The sequence below is a fragment of the Aythya marila genome (assembly GCF_965140915.1).
Source record: "Aythya marila genome assembly, chromosome: 15".
NCBI lineage: Eukaryota > Metazoa > Chordata > Aves > Anseriformes > Anatidae > Aythya > Aythya marila.
This window is the reverse complement of record NC_139056.1, coordinates 15,621,276-15,643,314: the sequence shown is the minus strand read 5'-3', so window position 1 is coordinate 15,643,314 and position 22,039 is coordinate 15,621,276.

Below are 22,039 nucleotides of genomic sequence, written 5' to 3'. Positions count from 1 at the left end.
AGCAGAGCAACTACTCGCCATTTTTTTCCAGTGCATCTCCTTTTGCTTGTGCATGATACACCATCGCATCACTAATGTATCCCCATGCATTTTACAGGGCCTGGCCCACTGCACCACCTTGTAGGTGCAGGGAGCATGGGAAAAGAAAAATTCCAGGAAATTAGCTTTCTTAGCCTCAGCCTGGCAAGAAACTCAGAAGAGCAAACTCCAGGGTCTCTATGCCTTGGTTTTATAAGCATCTGCTGCCACCAGTGGATAATTTACTACTAACTAGTTTTAAATTTCATGCTGAGAGAAAAAATACAGGCAATCCTGGATGGTGAAGCAAAGAACTTACTAATCTAATAAAAAATGCCTTGATGGTATTGAGTGAAATGCAGAGCTGGTATCAGCAGAGCTCACTCCATCCCAGGGGCAGCCCATTTTCTAAATATGCAGCTGGAGTTTTAGCCTCAGGACAGAGAAGTGAGGTCTTTCAGGTGAACAAAATGAGGCTAACTGTGTCCCACCATGTGCTGCTGTGAGTTTGGAAGAGAAGATTGCAGCCTCCTACACTCTCGGCTACCGAAGATGGCAAAAATCACAGTGAGGATGATGGAGCATCCTTTTGCTCCATCCAAAGCCTCTTCCTTCCTGTAGTGCTGTGCTGCAGGTTAAGCCCATGTGTTCAGTGCAGGGCCAGGCTGCCCTTGCTGCCCTTGGCGCTCTCCAGAGTGATTAATATGGGTAAGCTGTGACTGCTCCTAATTTCAGGCAATGCAGGCATCAGGGCTCTGGGAATTCAGATGGAGAGGATGCTAATAAGAGGGTAAACCTCACCTTGTGCCATCCTGACTCATCAAAATAGGAAAACTAATAGCATGGAGCTGCATTTTGAGGATCTTGGGTGAAAGGCTGCCATAAGCACTAAGTGTTAGAAATGGAGATGGATGGAGCAGGTGCTGATCTTTGAAGATGAGTTGGTTGTACTCCGTAATTGGGGCAAATGAGACAGATTATAGTGCGTGACATTCGAACACCACTTCACTGAAATCAAGTGCTGTCTTTAAAATGTTTTTGTTTGATTCTTCCTGTTTGGATGGGTTTAGCCACAAAACAAATGTTTAAGCTCACCATTCAGGGATGAGCATATTACTGTGGTGTTGCAGAACTCTGTCTGTCTTAGGTATCTAAGTGGTCCTCTTTGCTGTAAATGCTTCACACCATTGGTAAACACCCCCTCTGGCAGGGTAAGAGAGGGTGATCCTCCCACATGCTCAGAGGGGAAATGAAGCCACAAACAGGCTACAAAAATTGGCCACAGCCAATTTTGTCACCATAATGTAACCCCAGTGAGAGAAAGGTAAACCTCGTGATGCCCAGGTGCCTGAACATCCATACCAGGCATGCTGCAGCTGCATTTTCACCTCTTGGGAAAAAGCTAGTGGCCCAGCTTTGCCAGTCTCTCTGTCCTTTTGAAGAGCTCTGTCCCGTTACACTGATTATGTTGAGCAGGCTGGGAATGTTGCCATTTGGACCACTCTAAAGTAATGCAGGCTAGCGCTAGCAAATAACTGGATGAAACTTCACTCCAGTGGGCAAGATCCCACAGGTCCATCACATCCACACTTTGTATGCAACAAAAAATATATTAATATGAGTCCTTCTGTCATCTCCTGTTTCTATGATGAATGAGTACAGCATAAATCTTTTTTTTTTTTTTTTTTTTTTTTTTTAATCCTGTTTATCCTCACATTGCCTCTGTGAAGTTGGGCAGTGCTGCTGTGTAGGGAAATGAGGCACAGTGAGACGGAGGAGCTATGCTGCCTGCACCACCAGCCACTCTGCCTGGAGCATGGGGGTTCAGGCGGGTTCCCATTGACTCGCTGTTACTGTACGTCTGCCTTGTTCTCGCTTGGAGGAGCAAAATGTCAAGACAAGTTTAAATGTCAGGCCTCACGTGAAGCTTGTCAGTCCAGGGTGAGCATCCTCCGTGGAGCACAGATCAGCCGCTGCCAGACCAGGTGTCAGAGGAGCTGGTTGCCCTTTGATGTGCATGCAGAACACAGGAGGTTTGCAAGCCCCAGGGACCACGGAGTATGTTATGTTCCCTGTCCTGAAACATCAGAGATCTCAGGCTTTTACCAAACAGCACAGTAAACTCCTGCATTGCTGCTTCTGGCTGAGTTCTTGCAGGTTTCCAGGTGACAGCAACATGGACTGAAGAACAATCAGAAATCCTGGCTGCATGCACCTTGCCGAGCCGAGCAGCAGCACCTGCAAGGTGGGGCTGAAAAGTGCCTCTGGTGCCATGGACCAGAGCTGCAGCAGAAATGATCTGCACAGGTCGGGGGGCTCGATGGGAGACACGTTGGGCCAGCTGCTTCTACACCTGCCTGCTTCAGCTTGTGTGGGGAATGGAGAAGGCCGTTCAGGTGCTTTGAAGCAAGAAGAAGGGCATCCAAATCTGGGCACCAGTGATTAAAAGGCTGGTGTAAATGTGTCTTTTTGAATCACACTGTTTGCTTCTAAGCAAGAATGAAGCCTGAGCATTTTGGTTAAATTTTCCCTGGAGATATAGCTTGTGTACTGCTCAGGAACAGTACAAGCGTGACAAACCTGCTTCTGCATTCTTTCTTGCTAGCAAGCTGTCTTCCCTCTCCTAATCCAAAGTGACATTTTGGAGTAAAGCAAAATCAGCAGCTGAAATCAGAGATCAAGTGGTCTTATCCAAGTGATAAAGCACTGCCGGAGCTGTGTTCTGCAGCAGCCCAACACCTGGAGAAGCAGGAGGAAGACACAGGGCTGGGAAGTCGAGGCAGAGAGGCTGGGAGGGGAGGAAAGAGAAACAGGGCATGGGAACTGCTGAACCGCTGCCTTCCCTTTGACTCCCTCCCAGCTGAACAAAAAAAGCCCGGCTTTCTTTCATGCTTGCTTGAGAAAAGATCTCTTACTACACCCCTGGTATATAAAAAAAGGAAAGTTAAATAAAGTGAGACCCAAGCAAATTTAAACCAAGTCTTTGCTGTGAATGGTGAAATGTGAGGTAGCAGCGATTCTTGCTGTGACTGTATTATCAGGTTGCAGTGAACATCTGCTGCTGACAGGTAGCCGGACGGTTATATTCCACATGTGGAAAAAGGAGAGAATTAAATAAACACATTTGTTTGGGAATAAATGAAACCTAATCTAGGATGATGTGGGCTACATTTATCTGGTGGAGTATGAATAAAAATTTAGGGGCAAAAATCTGTGAAGGCGGTAAACACATTGTTCCCTGTTATATCTGTTTTCTTTGTAAGACGTGGTATTTTTAACTGAAGGGAAAAAATCGTAAAGATGTTGAATGCAAGGTACAGAGACTTGTTTGCACTGGAGCCTAAGGGATTCAGATCGCTTGATCCCTTAATTCCTGAGGAAATCCCAGCTAATGTAGCCAGCTTACCATGCTGTCTTATCTTGGAGAAGGATTTTAAAGCACAAAATAAATGCCGATACCTCAAGACTGAAGGAAAAGTGCAGCAAAACCTCATGGAATAAAGAAAAACTGACAAACCAGACACACAAGGAATGTTTTCGTTGTCCTCTTCTTCTTCAGTATGGACCCATTTTAACCAGTGAATCTCAATTCTGTTATACTGCAAGACCCACAAATGTCTGTATGTGGTTTCTCAAGAGAAAATCTTTCCAAAGAAGCACCATTAGATATATCTATGCAATGACCAAGACTTAACAAATTATTTTAAGATGTCTTTAAATGTAATCAAGCACTGAAGTCAATAGATCTCAGGATTTATAGACTAATCCTCATCATATTTTCTTTTGTTTCCATGCTGTTTCCAGCCCTACCTGTAGTTAGCAGTGTTTGACCTCTCTTCTGTGCCCATTACTTTCCTCCCTCGTAAGGGTTGTTGTGAAGATTTCTTGCAGTCCAATCACAGCAAATAATTGTTGCTTTCTCTTTGGCACATACTGTGTTTTGCAGAGATATAGAGGCTAATTACTTTGATTTTTTTTTTTTTTTTAATTGCTTAGTCCTTAGAACTGACACACGGTCACTGTTCAATGAATGATTTCTTGGACTTCACTGACATAGCTCTCCTTCATAGATCCGAGATTCTTTTATAAATCAAAGTGTTTTTTTTCTTGGATGATTTCTGTAGTTTGAACCAATTTCCTATTGAAACTGTTCCCATGGTTCACTTCTGGACTATTTCCTCCTGGCAAACCTTAAACTACATTTGGTTAATCACCAATTTAAATTAAGGGTCAATTTATAGTAACTGTTGCTTGGAATTAGATTTCAACTCTCAGTGATTCAGTCCCAATGCCAACTCGATCAGGCTCTTAAATAGCCATGAGAAATGCAGTGGAAGGAGAGTTCTTGTTTGGTTCACCAAATTAATTTGGCCAGAAGGCTTTAATCCTGATTCCCAGAATGTGGGGGAGTCAGACCAGAAGGATGCAAAGTAAAGTAGATGGGTCCTCTCCGCACTTGACTCTCAAGGCAGCATTGGCCATTACTTTTGCATCTCCATTAAGAACAGAAAGAATTGCAGATTTGCCCCTTGCTTTCCCCTAAATGAATTACTGGATTTTTATTTCTGCCTGTCCTCTAAGAAGATTATTATAAAGGGACGACCCCTTGCCAGGCAATGGGGCTGCAGTGGAACAGTCCGATTACACTTCTCATTATAGCATTTGACTCAAACAGCAGAAGAACCCATTCAGTAACAAAGAGGTCTCTGCTATCTTCACTGAGGGAGTGCAGTGGGAACCTCCAGAGCTCTGAGATGGAGACGGCTCAGTGCATCTGTACAACACGCTGCAAATAACTTTACTCTCAGTACTGGGCAGCAGAGACACTGATGCTTGCTATACTCCAGGAGACAATTTTTAATAAACCTGCGAGGTGCAAGTGACATTCACTTGACAGCTGATGCAGAGAATGTTAATACAAGGATTCACACTTTGCTGTGAGGAGGCCAGTATTGTGAGCCTTAGATTTACATGTTAGATGTTTGTGAATTGCCTATGCTTCCCCATGTCAGTGAACCACCGTGATTTTTTATCCCTTTTGTGAAGTCTGGTTTGTGCTGAGATTCCGATTTAGACAAGGTGACCTGAATGAAATACTGTTTTGGTTTGACCAGGACCATATTCTGGATGGCAGTTTAATTGCAGTTTAATTACTCTTCTTTAAAGAGCAGAGTAATTAGCCTGCTAAGAATGTTGTAGCATTGGCAAAGGGGAAGCTGCAATGACTTTAAAATTCTGTTTCCTGACCAAGAAAAGAGGTAAACACTGACACTCTGAAACATCTGAAAGCTCTTTAACTTGCTTGAAAACAGAATTAGAGCTATGCTTCCAAAATTTTTTGAAATAAACTCTTCAGCTATGCACAGTGGCAAGCATCAGTACCGTCCCACCTGGCAGTAGAACAGTGCCTGCTGAGTTTATGAATGACAAGCGGATCTGATTCCAGCAACTCTTGGACCTGTTGTTTAATTTACATCAAATCCACAGAAAGGGAGGGGACCCGTGTCAATTCAGCTAATTACTCTCTAGTAGCATGCAGAAAAGAGGTGCAAGAAAGAATGGAAGAAGGATTAGAGTATTCAATTTTCATTAGATTTCAAAAGACATACAAAGGGGAAACACATCATAAAGTAGGCTTAAGTTTTCCTGCTCCTCACAAACCAGCTTGTCTAAATACATTTACATATACATGTATCCTATTATATATAAAGATATGCATTTATATGCACAAGCAGAAATCCCTCCACATTATATATATATCTATATGAGTTCTGTAAGGCTCAAATCACTCAGAGAAATAAATAGAGATACCTATAAAACAATAGATATGAAAAAGTGGAATATAGCAATCCACTTCCAAAAACACAAGCACTTTCAAATTTTGGGCTCCAATCTACTTAGTAGAATGACTGAACTGAGACTACATCTGGTATTTAATTCAAGCATTGTGCTGCTGTCAAAGGAAACCATGCTGGCAAGCTGAATTTCAGCCTGCCAAGATCCTTTTGTAAAAACACAATTCAGAGCTTAAGAGTAGGGAGGAGAAAAAAAAAAAAAAAAAAAAAAGGAAAAAAAAAAAAAAAAACACTAGAAAATAAAGACATAATAGCACAATCTCTGTGGGCAGATAAAGCGCAGAAATACAGTGTTCTCCTGGATTCACTTATCTTCCTATTTTCCTTCGGCTGTGATTGAGGGCCTGAGATGCTTACACACCCCAGTCCAGGGGAAGATGCGGATCTCTCCATTCACTTCCACTTCATGCCGTCGCCGAGGCCTTTGATATCTAATAGTATTAATCCCTACTCCTGCTTACTCAGACTGGGGGTTATGACCAACAAGTGGGTAACTTTAAACAAATGTGTAAACCTATTACATGTAATCCTCAATGAGAGTATTACTGGAGTAAAATCTGAGCACAGGGGACCTCATGATCTAACTCTAAATAGCTGGTTTCCTTCAGTGTGAAGAATGACTCAGTACTATGATTCAGGCTTAATATATTACAGATCTGGTTCTCTCTGGCTAGACTTTATGTTCTTGCACTCTTGGGGCCCTCAAATTTTCTCTTCTGTCAGAGAGAATTTATTTTACCATGAGCTCCAACTCTTTCAATGACATTTACTTTGCAAGGCTGGAAACCTCTCCAAGGAGGGCAGGGAGAATTTTAAAACTCTTTCTAGGTCCTCAACAAATGAGACCATGAATTTTGGCAGCAGTTCTGAGTTTTTAACCTGTTCAGGTTTTCAGAGAATGTTCTGAACCAGCCACTAATTTTCCTATCAAGTATGAGACTAGATAATGAGCTATTCTGGCAAGACTAGTCTGAATTTTGTGCCAGAAGGGACAATGATATTTCCAAAGACTGCTATCAAGAAAAGAGTTATAGAATAGATTTAATTATTGCTCATTTTTACTTTTTCAAACAGACCTTTTAAAGTTTTGAATGGAATTGCATCATCACATCTTCTATTTTGACTGTAATAGTCATATTGACTACAAACCCTTCATGTCTAACTGTACCAATTTTAATAATATTACAAAATCATTAGGGGATGACTTCATACAGTTGAAGGCATCAGACCATCCCAGAATGAATTAGGGCTGAAAACAGAAGAGGAGGAAATTAACAATTTTGTGAAGATCTATTCTGGATTATCTTTGTACAATGGTAGAATATATGTAGTAGCTTGTTCCTAAAAGAGGTTCCACCAAAATCCATGATATTGTCAGATTTTCAATTTTCATTGTAGACTAGTTTAAAACAATGATTGAGAAAGTTCAATTTGTCAGTTATGTTAATTCCTTCATATTAATGTCAGAAGAAAATTTAGTCAAAAACCTTACATTAAAGTACCATTCTGAGAAATAAATGGTTGAATTGTGTTATAAAGCAACAAAAGTCATTAGTACAAATATCAGGGCCATGTTTCCTCAAAGTCTATGCACGTACACACTGTCATTTTCATTCTGTTTGAAATTCACCTTGTGTAGACAATTGGTACGATGTAAAACACACCAAATCTCCATGGATCAAAGTTATTTCTGTTCAAAGGGCTACAGGACAATCTACAGACCATTTAAATCCCTCAGTCCTGTTCTGACAGCCTAATGGCCTTGAATGACTGCATTGGTAGAATAGTCCTTCTGCATGACACTAAATTTCCCCCTATTATTCAGGTCAAACTCTTCTTGATTATGGTGAAGACGTTGCTAAGTAGGTCTTCATGTTTAGCATAAAAGTGATGAGATGCATTTTGCCTGTTGGAGACAATGGAAAATGAATTTTCAAAGTCATTTTTTTACTTTGAAAATAACCATGATTAACAGCAGCAAATTTCAGACCATCTCATAATCAAAGAGACCTCTGTACCGTGCTTTAGTACACATGCACAGAAGGGACCATTTGCATAACTATCTGGATTATCTGCCATAGAGTGGCATAGACTTGTCCCTTGCAACCAAGGCTGATAAGTGTGACTGTGGCTTTGTGTCAACTCCCAGAGCAAGTGCACATAGCCCTCAGGAACTTGTGATTGGGATGTGATTCCTGGATTGGTATTTAGGAGTGGATGGGGCATCCTGATTAAACTCAGCTTGGTGGAAGACATTAAGTAATTGTCAAGATTAAAAGATCTTTGTTTGGATCAGGTTGATTTCCCATGTCAGCCAATTGCTCTTTTTGAATCATGCTTAATTTTATGCACATTTTTATGATTGTGAGTTAATATCAACCCCTCATCATTGCCTGTATTCATCTCTGGTATCGTCAGAGACAAAAAGAAAATAAATATCAGAGGGAAGTCCTTTAATAATACATCTGCTAAGTGACTACAATCTTGTTGCTCCTCGGAGTAGTTAATTTACAACTGTCCCTTGGGCACTGCACAAATGGTAACAAATTTGAGACAAAAACTACGGCATCATTTGCTGTTCATATCACAAGCCAGAAAACCTAAAGTGCCTCAGGCCATCAAATTAATTAAAAATTCCAGTGAGGAAAAACATTTATCACAGAATGTTTTCATAGACTCCTGTTGTTCTCTCTCAAAGATGCCCACACACTTGTTTTCGATAGTCTGAATGACTATACTAGCTCAAAATAGCACTAGGTTTTCCATCTGAGGCTGAGAAATTTGAATTTAGCAAACTGCTCAAGTGAGAGCTTAAAATAGTTCCCGAGGCCTGGGCTTATTTCTTCCTCAGTGAGGCAGGGGCACTGCGATTTTCAGAAGACCTCAGAGCCCTGGGTGTTCAAGTACTCTGAGAGCCTTTGAAAACCTCAGCATGGTGTGCACCTGGATTTTAAGCAGGTACAGATGTCATGTTACTACAGCTTGTGGGCTTATTCAAATATAACTCCTGCTGAAGCGATTTATACAGAAATGTTGAGTGCAAGGATTTCCCAGAGTCTGGGAGAGTCAACCAGATGATCTTTTAAAAATATCTGAGAAAACCGAGGGTTTTCACTGCTGTGTTTTTAACAAACAGACTATGAAATCTGTGAGTGGGCTCAGGGTATCAGGTCCATCAGCTTCCACTCTGGAAAATATAGTGAGATTATTTATCGCCTTTAATAATGAGGCCACAACTTCCCCAATTTATATTAAATAGGTCCCCATGACCGAGTGGTCACCATCTACATGTGCATAAGTGCACCAAAGCCAGACTATAGTTACGTTTATGAATGAGAATGTAATTGAAATCCAGCTTTGTATCTGAGCTTTATTTAGTGAGCAAGCTTTAAAGCAGAAATACAGATTAAACTGAAGACAAAGACACAATTCTTTGTCTATGCCCAAGCAATCTCAAGCAGTAGAAACTGTGGGTCAAAACCAGGGACTATCCATAGGATCAGAGGCTGAAAGAAGTGCATAGACCCCAGTTTCTGCACAAACTTTCTTCTTTCTTTCTTTCTTTCTTTCTTTCTTTCTTTCTTTCTTTCTTTCTTTCTTTCTTTCTTTCTTTCTTTCTTTCTTTCTTTCGAGGAGTTTTTTCTATTATCAAAATAGTATGAGGCAATAAATTTGGTGATTTAAAATTGTTACAATATACACAAAAAATCATTGTGAAATCTTTTTAGCTATTTCGTTTTGAAACCTAATTGAGTTGTCTTGAATTTCACTGAAAAGTACTAATCCCCCAATTAAAGCTTCATTCTGAACCTGAATCTGTTCATGAATAGGCAAACTCGTGAGGATAGAAGTGATAATATAGATATTAAATGATTGGATGTGAATGCAAATAGCCATAATTTAAAATGTCAGGGTCAATGCAGAAGAAAAAAAAACATCCCTCAACATTTAAAAACAGAACATGATATGTTAAGATCATAACAGCAATTGATTTTTAATGTCTCTGGCTCAGTAGTAGATTTGCTTCCAGAAGTGTCACCATGTTTCTGAGGCACTGAAGAGAGGATACTCTGAAAATGATGGGTTTCCATTTGTTTGTTGTTTAACGAATCTCAGTTTTTCTGTGTCTGGAAGTACAATCCATGAGACATAGAATATCAGAATAGCTTTTTTCAAATCTTGTGGAAATAAAAAAATAATGTGTGTGGTAGGTATCTCAGCCACAAGATATATGTTTTTTAAGAATTCTGTCTAGGAATTTAGGTTTACTTTCTGGACCCATATTTTAAGTAAAAAGTAATATGCAGTTTGATAAGATTTAAAGCTGTTATGGTGTGAAAGTAAAGCAGGAAAAAGGCACTGCTATGCTTTAAGTCCCGCAAAGTGCTGCTGATAGGAAAATGTGGATTTCAGATTGGAGATAAGCCACTGCTGGCCACCAGAGCTGGAGCAGAAATGGACAAAAGGTGGGGGAGAGGAAGTCAGAAGCTGGAGCAGAAGATGCTAGAGGCTTGAGGCGAGGAGGCTGTTGCAGCACCCTGGAGAGCGGACGAGCTGCCCACGTAATCCTCAGGCCAGTGGCACAATTATGCTCATATTTCTGCATTAAAACACAAAAAGCAACCCTCTCTGACCTCCCAATGAATCCCTTGGGCCTTGAACCACCTCTATAGGTAGTCAAGAAAAATAGGAATTGACTTGTGAATATTTAATCCATCCATAGGTGCATGAATAGAGGAGATTATTGCTTTAAAATCCTATTTTCGGAGCAGCCTGGAGGTCGGTGAGACCAACAAGTACTCGTTACAAAAATCTTCTCACCACGTCTGTGCTGGGAAGCTGCCCCGTGGGGTTTTGTTCTGTCCTAGCTTGCAGGGAAGGGAATAAATTCAGGTACTTACAGTGACAGCATTAGAGCTTTAAATGACTCATATGCTTTATGTTAGATTTCTTCATAGGGTTAGATACAGTCTCTAATATTGGAATTAAGCTAATACTATAATTCTCAATGTTTGTTATCTAGCAGGCTGGTTTTGTAAAGTTTTTCTAAATTACACTAGAGATGGAAGTGTCAATGAATGATAAAAACAAGGCCTATGAAGGGATGGCTCTTCAGTAGGTGTAGGATTTTTGTTGTTGTTGCTGTTGTTTGCTTTTGGCAAAAACAGCTTGTTATTTTGCTATTTAAATTTTGGCTTGAGATCAGCTTCTTTTCAGTGAAAAATCATTTTTCTTCTGAAGTTTATTTGACCCTAAAGCCTACACGTGTAAAATTCTTAGGTGACCATGTTTCTAAACTTTGAAAGGATATTGTTGGAAATATGAAATGAAATATGGAAAGATGAAATACTATTCATTTTCTCCTTCAAGCTATAACACTTCCACAACTAAAGGTAGTGACATTTAATTATGGTGTTGAATAAGATGTTAAAGTTCAGGCCTTCCGAGAACATTTGCTTTAATGTTCTACAATATAATAATACTTTTTGGCTGAGAACGTAAACTCCCCAAATATATCCTGGTAGGTAGAGACTGAACTGAAGAGAAATGCAACAGAAGAAAGCCCAAAGCCATTTCTGACAAATCAATCACTTCCTTTGCTGTAATTAGATGAGAGCATAAGGAAGAACGACAGGTCCTGGGTCCAAGTATTTACAAGAGAACATATGAGACGTGTGCTGGACAACAGACAGATTACAGCCTCACCCTATTGACACATTTAGGTTACTGAGCTCCCTTTGCACCTTTACATTAAAAAGGACTTGCAGTGAGGTTTATGCACTCTGTTTTCTGACCTCTGAGCATCACTGGGGTTGGGTGAACAGAGTGGCTCTATCTCTACAAGAAGTGGTCTCGAGAGCCAGTGCAAGTTGAATGCGAGGTGTAACCCTGCCAGAGAAGGGGTGGCTGTCAAATGCTGAAGACTGGTGGAGGGAAGGTCAGCCCAGATCAGTCAAAATCATCTAGATGAGACTTGTGGTCTTTAATTGGCCAAATCACCAGCTGTTATAAACCAGGTGGCTGCGGTCACCATGCACTGACCTCTTGCCCCTAATTCCCACGGTTGTCAGTGTCAAGAGCATCTTCACCTTTCAGCAGCTGCTGCAGGGAAAAGGACTGCTTGGTAACATCAGTTTGTGGATTCCCCTGCCATATTCAGGAGAAAGCTCCTCTTTGAACAATACTAAACAAAGGCTCTTAATATTTGAAAGTGAAATGGTCCCACAGAATGATTTCCTTTCCACAGAGCAGGACTGCAAATGACTTCTGTACTCTTGCTTTTATCTTCAGCAGTAGCAAATGCTGCTTGCTGTGGATATCTTAAATTTGCAGAGCCACTTGCAATATATCTGTTAAATGTTTCTGCCTTGCAAGAAAACAATACCCTGGCTCTTATCAATAACACTCAGGCACTCATTTATGCAAGCAAGAAAAGGAGATGTATGTATATATCCAAGGGCATAAGAACCCAGAGCACTTGGATTTTTGAATTATAGGACTATCAGCGTACACTGGCCTTTTTCTAACTACCCCCTGTGAGCTCCTTTGTGACTTTCCTCAGAATGATAAGATTGCATCTCAAATGTACTTGGGAAAGACAGATCTGCTGGAAGAAATAAAAACAGAAGGAAAAAGGTCATCTGCTTCTTTAGGGAGACTGAGTCCCAAGAGCACAATAAGGAATACTGTAAATATTTTGAAATCACTGATAATACTATGGCAACTTATCCCATTCTTGTAAGTAGTGAATTTCTTGGAGGCATTCATTGAGTTGTTCTTGACATCTGTTTTAGAGAAGAAAGTGGAAAATAAAAAAGGATAGAATTCTCCAACCAAATCTACACCTATATACTAAAAATAATGTTTCGATGCTTTTTTCTCCCAGAAAAAAAAAAAAAAAAAAAAAAAAAAAAAAAAAATTGACCTACATTTTGTGGCAATTGGTAAGAATAAGACACAGAAATTTAAAAATAGAGCAAGTGTTGCAGCATTTTTCCTAAGCAAATGCAAAAGCACGGTTTAGTCTATGGAAACTTGCTGAGTTTGCTGTTCATCTGGTAGATTCAAGAATTTCCCCTTGTGTGAATGAGTTTTTGGCTGAGTGCAAGAACTTCTGCACAGCTTAGGAAAAAAATCTGTGTTCATATCTGAATTTGATAGAGTATGTCTCTTCCTTCCTTCAGTTGTGGCAGGGGAATGAGACATATGGGTCTTGAGTCAGCTGCCATGAATTCAAGCAACATCACTGAATCACAAGGTTTCTTGACATCATTAGCTCTTACCAAGAAACATCCTGAACAGTCTGATGCAAGTATACCAGAAGAAAGAGATGGGATACGTACAGCTCTTTCCTTGCTCTTTTTTGAGAAAGGGAGTGGACTTGTGGAAGAGATCTCTGCATTATCCAGTATAATTCCACCTGTGCTAGCTAGTGAGATTTAGAAGCTGTTGTGAGGTTGCATGGGTCAGACTGATCTCTTTCTTCTCTTTCTTCCCAAAGAACACTCTTTCCCAGCCATGTTGTATACAATTTGGAGACTGCCCTGATGCTCTCCCTCTGTTATTTATTTCTATACTAATTCTAGATATTCTTTGTCAGTCTTGTTTTTGAAACTCCCATCTGTCTCACTTGGATTCTCACCCATCAGTTCAAATCTCTCTTGAAATTCAATACTCAAATGATACACACTATTCCGGATAAGGTTTTCCTTTCCAAATTTTACAGGTTATATCCTTTCTTCATATTTTCACATGGAGGTATTATATAATATTCATACGCTAAGATGAGGTTTGCTTTTTCCACTTTTTCCATAACAATGTAACACTCTTGACTCACAGTTATTTTTTTTTATTTGATTATTATTTATTTTTCTGCAGGAAATCTCCTAGGTTAAGCATTTTCAAAATCATAGTATTCTGAGGGAGAATATAACTTAGTTTGTCCCTTTGCCAGTGAGGACTAAACTAAGTTGATTTCACGTTGAAGAAAAGGCACACAAATAGCTCAGCAGACATGCAGCAATCTGATTTCTGGTACTTACATTCAAGGTTAAAGCCTAAGAAAGCATTTTCTGGAAATAAGTGAAGTGGATGTTATTGAAAGTTTTGCTCCAGAGCAAATCGACTGCATCTGAGGATCTGTGTCAGAACTTTTCTCAAGTCTTGCTGAACTCGATACTAAAATCTATTGATATATATACATTATTTCTAACTCATTCTGTATTGCACAGTGTTTATCAAATATGTAGTGCTACACTGGAGACATTTACTGCAAGGGCTGTCTGCAGAAGGTCAAGTGCATGAGAGGCTTTTTACTGGGAACAGACACCCTGTCATTTTCCAAATCGGATGCTGACATACACTCCACCACAGAGATATTTCCAGACAGGTTTCCTGACAAGCTCACATTTTCCATCACCTTTATTAACATCTTCTTCTTGCCCTAAGTTTCGTGATGGCCTTGAGACAAGGAAGCTTCACCATGAACACGATTTGCACTTGCTATGGATCAGTTAATCCATGCAGAATTGCTCACTCATTAGAACAAGATCAATATTTAGAATGCCAGGTATCAAAGTCCTACAGCTCTTCAACCAGGGCTTATTAAGGGCTGCCTCCTGTCTAAACAATTCACAACAGCATTACAGCTGAGACAAGAAAAGCAGAGAACACAAGACCAAGCCAAGCATTTTGGAGGGGGATCACTACTCTCTTTTCCCTAGAAGAAGGTCTTCTGTTGCTGTCTCATATCTGTTATATTTCTGAAGCTGACAGAGAGGGTAGCAGATGTTGTTGCACACAAGCAGAAAATTTTAGGGTATTTTGGTTTCGGAGTTCATCTTTACAAGCTGCATAATATATGGAAGAGAAACTGTCTGGCAGTGTAACAGTCCCAGAACAAGAATTGTGATGTTGGCCACCACCAAAGGTCTGGTCCACTGGGTGTTGACTGTCCCCATTTTGTTCCTTTTCCTATCTGGAGTTAGTGTATCTAGTTCACAACACATCAAAAATGCCTCCCAGACCAGCATTAACAACGACAGGTGCAACCTTTGGTCACCTGGAGAGTGTCCTTTTTATATCATTCCTCACTCAGCCAAACCAAGGCAAACCATGCAAGGAGAAGCAACATCTTTCATCAGACCAAGTGACGTGGTTGGCAGGGGGACTGGAAAACTTTCAGGCGTAGAGACCTCCTGCAGAGCAAGACTGCTCAGGGCTCTGCCTGTGTTGCCTGAGAAATGAGTTCCCCTCAGTGCCATTGAGATTGTTCCTATCATCTCCAATTTATTTTGGATGGAAAGTTTTGTCTGCCGGTTTTGGTACGCACACGGTAACAGACTCAGTTGTGGGTTTGAAGCCTCTATCCCTTTTAAAACCTATTTTCTTGTGACAGCTGCACTGGCTGAATGGAGGAACAGGAGTTGTGTTTCATCTTCCTTTTCAACACTATCAGCAAGACAGATGAAAGGAGCAGTGAGAGGTGCCTCATATTGCATATTAGTCCCTTACCCTTTTGATGCTTTTGCATGTAGATACAGAATAATTATACTGTAACTGATTATATCACGGTGTTACCCAGTGTGACATTTTATTAGGAGAAAAGGGTCAGATGGATGGACCTTGCATAAACAGCCTCGCCATACCAGCAGTCTTTGCATTGCTTTTGAGCTATAATATTTAGACAGGATAATTCTTCTCCTACCGCTGGGCTGTCATCTAAGTAGGTGTATTAATTAAGAAGATCATGAAGAAGTGTAGATGAGCATATTTATGTGAAGTCCAAAGTGCAGTGGTAGGAACATAAACGGATCTAAGATGATGTATATAGATGTGTGTGCTGTCCACACGATTCTCAGTTATACTGCAATGGTATTTCAGCATTCAGCCTTTACTACAGGCCTTAAATTCACTATTCAGTGTCAGGAAATAGTCTCTAACCTAGGCTGTATATCTTCTCCGAACCCTTCTAGACTAATTGACTCTGAAAGCAGGGGAATAAATGTGATGTTCCCTTCCAGTCTCCCAGGACTTGTGTTCCTATCTGGATGCAAACAGCTAGTACGCATGGAGGTATGATCCAGACAATGACTTCATTTATCTTCTGCCTCTGCCCCCTCCACAGTAACCACAAAGCACCTCTGCACCCTGAATACAGCGGAGCTTTAAAAGCAGATGAGCAATAGCGCAGGGCAGCCTCTTCCACTTCTACAGTGGCAGAGAAATACTGACATTAAAAATTTTTGCATTAAAACATAGTTTCCTACAGTTAACCAAGGCTGTACAAACCTTGGTAACACCTTTGCAAGCAGAAGTCCTATCCCAATAAGGGATGAAATATTTGGTGCTGGGTTTAAATTTCCACCGTGTCTCTGTGAAAATATACAGAAAAATTGAGTTGGATTAACAGAAGACTGGAGTTACAGCATTAAAGAGCTGCAATCAAGAGTTTGTCCCCCTCTTGCCTCCCCACTGGTGCAGACATTGTGCTTTTGAATAAGAACATCTGTCCTGGGTTTAATGGGCTTTGACTAAAATCTCTTAAATACATACCTCTATGCTAAGTGCCCCTTGCAGACATACCCATATTAAAGCCCTCAAGTCAAAGCTATAAATCACCTAATAAGGCATGTTGTGGTGCATTAGTCTCAGCATAATCTAATTTTACATCTAAGATATTGAGAACTGGCTGCTAGCCACAGAATTGAGACAGCATTCTTCATTAGGGCTTGATAAATCCTACAGATGTGTGTGGTGGTGCTTCAGAAAGCAGACTTAAGGTCTCTTCGTGTTCATAAGAGGGTGCTTTTGTTGGGCTTTGTTTTTGAAACAAGAGTGCTGTTTCACACTCAGAACACAAGCATGACTCGGAGTCTCAAGAAATTCATTTAGAAGGAAAGATTAGCAGAGATAAATAAAGCACAGCTTGACTAAGCTTGATAAAAAGGAACCTAATGGTCTACAAAATTCTTAAAGTTGATGTATGTTTCAGCATTTACTCATACTGAGGAGCATTTACTCATACCTGTCACACTCTTGAAGCCTATGTTATTAATCACTGAAGTCAGCTTCCCGGAGAAAGATGGATTCCATGCAAGTGCCACAGAAATCTAGCACATTTGGGGGTAAATGCTTTTTATAGCTAATGAATGATGCAAAGAATGACCCAAATGAGAGAGAATTGAAATGAAATAATGTAACAGGATATCACTAGGGGTAATGGGATGGAAGTATTGGAAAATATTGAACACTGGGGATTTTTAAATTTAGAATGGACAAAAAGCTTATAAAAAGAACCAATGGGACATTTTTACACTACTAACCACACTGGTTGAATTAAATAGTAACCTTATAACTGGCATATCTGTAAGATATCACAGTCTGTTCTTTTGTTTGTTTGTTTGTTTGTTTTGGGGGGTGGAGATAGCTTGTGATTTTCAAATATTTAATTCATCCCAGTAGAATACATTGCTCTAAATAACAAACCAAGGTGCATGTTAAACCCTGGAGGAGGTGAGGTTCAGGTGAGGAATGAGGCATAGGTTCCTGTGCTGATTGCTGATCCCGGTCTACTGAATCAAACTGCCAAAGGGAAGAGGGGTTCTCCAGCACTAGCCAGCTTTTCACTGAGCCTGGACGATTGGACTAGTTCAGGTAAAGTCCTTGCTTTGTGTCACTGCAGTCCAGATAACCACACTGGCCTTTTGTACCCTGAAGAATCTGACACTGAACTTCTTTCTGCTTCATTATTGACTCAGAGCCGGGCTGTTAGGCTGTGAGAACAGAGAAGGGTGGTGAGCTCAGGTAATCACATGGATTTCTTCTGGTGGCTCAGGCGTGCCTTCCTGCCCCCTCCAAATCCAATCCAGCTTGTCAATACACTAAGTAAAAGCTAGGAAGGAAAGTGAGGCAGATAATAATTGTGGCTGTGAAGCATCTGTCCTTGCTGGAAGTGAAGAAAAAGTGAATGCAGGTCTGATTCCATCAGTTGGTATTCGCTTCCAGTCATGCTCTAGGCTGGAAATTTGGGCTGAATATCTGTGTGTTTATCTGCAACTTGACATTAAGAAAATTGAGTTAGCGTTAGAATAGATTGGCTTGCTAGCTTAGTGGATTCAGTACAGAAACACTTCCACTGCATGCTACAATTAAAATGGGGAAGGAAGAAGATAGATCTGATATGGAATAGGAGGAGGAAAGTCAATAATTATCAAGTAAGAGCTCCACTCACTGCCCTGCCGCAGTGGCGTGTGAAAGACTGTGGGTGGAACATGGGGATTGTTTGATCTCAGGTGTAGTCTCATTCTAGCTGTGGAGAAGAAAGACTCCCAAAATGAAAGTATGACCGCTAAGAGCAAAGGAGAGAGAGGGAGCAGGTCAAACAAGTAGTAGCTGGGAGACTTTGTGAGCATCCTTGAATTGGAGAGACCTAAAAATACTGAGCATTTTCAGAGCTCTTTTCATTTTATATTTGAAAAAGGTAGGAAAAAAATATTGGTAGTGAGGTTTTGTTGCCATAAAACACACCTCCAAAGACACCAGCTCAGAGAAGACATCTGAGGATCGTTTATGTTCCATTCTGATTTGCATTCCCTGTAGGCTGTGAAGAGGCCTGGTGCTTGAGAGGGAGACCCCAGCACTGACAGCTTATCACAAAAACAGGGGGGGCCCTGACACCCTCAGGTGACATAAACGTCCTGCAGATTTGTGAGCAAAGAGCAATAGGAAGCCCCAGAGCATGTCAGTGCTTCCTGGCACGGGAACATTGACACTTTTCTACCTCGTAGGAGGATCCTCCAAGCAAGCTGCCATCGGGATCCCACCGCTCCCTTGAAGGGTAGTGGGGGCTGTTTTAGTGACAGATAGGAGGTGCTCTCAGGCCAACTGAGCTAAAAAATACTCTGAAGATCTTCCCTTGACATGCTTTTCCCCTGCAAGATGCTTTCTTTGGCAGCTTCAGATGTGCTAGATTCTGAATGTTGATCTCACAAGCATGCATTAGTGGCTTCCCACTAATCCATCCTGCGCGTCTCCTGCCCACTCTCTCCAGATGCGCTTTGCAGATAAGAGGCCAGGTATTGTGACCTCAGCATAAATAAACTAAGTGTCTGTGCTGGACTCCCATTTTACCCAAATATAAAAACTCCCATGCTTGAGGAAAGATCTGAAGTAAGGTTTTCCCAGCAACCCTCCCCACTGGCTGCAGAGGAGGATGGGGAGGCTGGCCTCCTGGTATTAGGCTGCATGGGTCCACTATAGATCCCAAGGGACCAACATAAGCCAAATGTCAAGAAAGCAGCAAATTAGAAATTATTATGTCTGTATTTTTAAAACACTTTGGTACAACAACAAACAAAATAACCCGTTTTCTTATCTCTATGTCTGACTTTCTCTAAAATCTTTGGAGTTAAAATAATTACAGAATTCTCAGCACTGTTTTACTTTGCATTTCATCTGCATATACAGAGTGCAATAGCAAGGATTTTTCTCTCCAATTTCTAACCAAGGAGGACATAAAAGCAGCAATAAGTCACAAATTTTGTGCATGTCTTTGGGGAGATCAATTTACCCCATGCTTTATTTCCTTGTCTGTCAAAGAGGAGAAAACCTTGCCAGGCATGTAAATAATACCAGTGGCTGCAAAATGCTTGGATCCTGACATGCTGAGAGCCACAAAGCTTCTAGATAGTTCATAACTTCAATGTCAGGAAATAAAGAAAGTTAAGGAGTGGCTACACATAATGTCTGGGAAGAGACACAGAAATAATACCCTGACTTGTTCATATCCTGACAGTGACAGAAAATAGTTGTTCGCAGAAGCTGCAACACTTGCTAAGCTTATCATGATTACATGTTCTTGAGAAAAAGCAGACATTTATTAACGCAGAGTGGGAATGTTGTCTAAAATGGGTAAGTCAAATTACTATAATAAGTCCTCCGTCACCTGAAGAAATACCCCGTTGAAGGTTGCAAACACTGAAGTATTTAAAGAAAACACTATTTTACAAGAAATTGTTGCCTTGACTGCGTGTGAATCTCATTGGGAAATCTGTCATCTTGTTTCTGACATTTGTTCAGAGGAGGGAAGCAAAAAAAATCTGTTAAAAACTGCACAAAGATAAGTAGTGGTAAAATTACCAACCCAGGATTCTTAAGTAAAATGCTATAATAAGGCAAAAACAAGAGCAGAGAAGAAGGCAAACTTCTTATGTAAGTTATGAATCTCCATGGTCTGACAGAGGATGCTATGGCCACAAACTGAACCTCTCTGACAAGCAGTCATACTGGTCAAGAGAAATTTTTTCCATTAAATAGAAAAGCTACTTCGCTTCTCAAGCATAGCAGCCAGGGGGAGTTTAACTAGTATGAAGATGAAGAAGACAAACAGTAAAATAAAGATGATAAACCTTAAAAGAGGTCGTAGGCAAGATATGCACTTCTCTAGAGGCTCACATCTGCTGCAAATTCAATTTAACGCTTGTTTAAAGCTGTCCCTTGAGCCTTGAGGCAGTGCTGCCCATTGTATGACTGGATGAAATATCTGTTATATCATAGAGCACTCTACCTGTAAATGAAAGAGGTTTTGAGCATAAAACCTGCACATTCCCATAGAAATGGCACAGAACGGGTTTCATCCTGCTCTACCTCCCTTTCACCCCAGTCTCAGTACTGGAGGGCAAGCGGCTCACTTCCAGAGGGCTCCTTAGCAGGTGACCGTGTAAGTTAGCAGGGATTACACATTGCTGAGACTTCCAGCATATTTCTGAGACGCCACAGTGAGCAAATAAAAAATTAAAAGTACATTTAATTACCCAGGGAAGAGCTGGGATGAGTCGCAGTCTCACAGCAGCTTGTTCATTCATTGTCAGGGAAATAATAAGTGTTACATTCACATTCAGGGCGAGGTGAAGGCTGAGAGAGCTCTCTGCATGATCTTCTGTATCCCTGCAGCCCAAATAATTTGGTTTAAGGTCATGGCTCTTCATGTTTTCATTAGGACTCTCTTCAGTGCAAATGACCATAATAAACATAATTATTTGGCATGTACACAGCACTTCCACTACACAGAAACCAAAGCCTTGAGAGGCTTGTACAGCAAAGGAAGGCAGGCCAAGGAGCATGTGAAGATTGTCTTAAAATGAAGGGAAGTGAGGTTGTTCATAGCAAACATTGCCCAGTGTTTGATCATGTCCATCATGATCAAATCCCAGCTCCAGCTAGCAGTCTGTATGCACACTCTTCGTGGCCACCGGCTTTGTTCACAGCTCCCCACCTGTCCAGCTGCCAGCAGCCCCCTGTCAGTCTCAGTGACAAGCTCCAAGCCGTTTCCATTTTGGTACAGGATAAATAGCATGCTTTTGCTTCTGATGAGACCAGAGTTGTCAGCTGAAGCTCACTAGCTGAACAGTTTTTAGTAATCACTTCAAATCTTGGTTACTCACTGGAGTGGTTACTAAAACTGCAGAGGTGTACATGTATGCCTCGCACTGGACACAAGCCTGGCAAAATAAGTGTATTGCACATCTCCGTCTGCTGCATTTCAGTGGAAATCACAACCAGTCAGTTAAAGATCAGTCCTCCACCTATCATCAAACTTTCTGGTGTGTGCAAGTTCTGTTTTCCATGACTGAGTTTGCTTTTTAATTTCCCCCAGTTGATTTTCCAAAGACTTCAATTCAATCCACCTGCAAAGACAGGTTTTAGGCATGGAAGGAAAGAAGAAGTATTCTGAGGCTGCTGCAGGCTAAATCAGAAATATTCTGAGAAGCAGAATTAACCCCTGCCTCTGGTACATCTGCAAGTGGTGATCTCAAGTAATGCTCTTCCTCTCATGTTTAGAAGTAGGAGTTTTGGATTCTTTGGGGGATATGTTGCTCCAAAAAAGTTTTATTGAAAGTTGACCAGCCTGAGTCACAGCTTGAAATGTGGCACTGGAAGCACAAATAAATTCCTCTTTACCAAGTTTTATCTCCCAGTCTCTCAGATGAGAGCATTTGTGATTCCCTGAAGCAGAAAATAGAGGCAAAAGTAGAGCTGCTGGAATGAGGTTTCATTTCAAGAATCAAAACAAAACCCCACCAGAAATCAATATGACTTTGCAATTTAACATGAAAGAAATATTTTGACAGAAAAAAGAAAAAAAAAAAAAAAAAAGTAAATAAAAA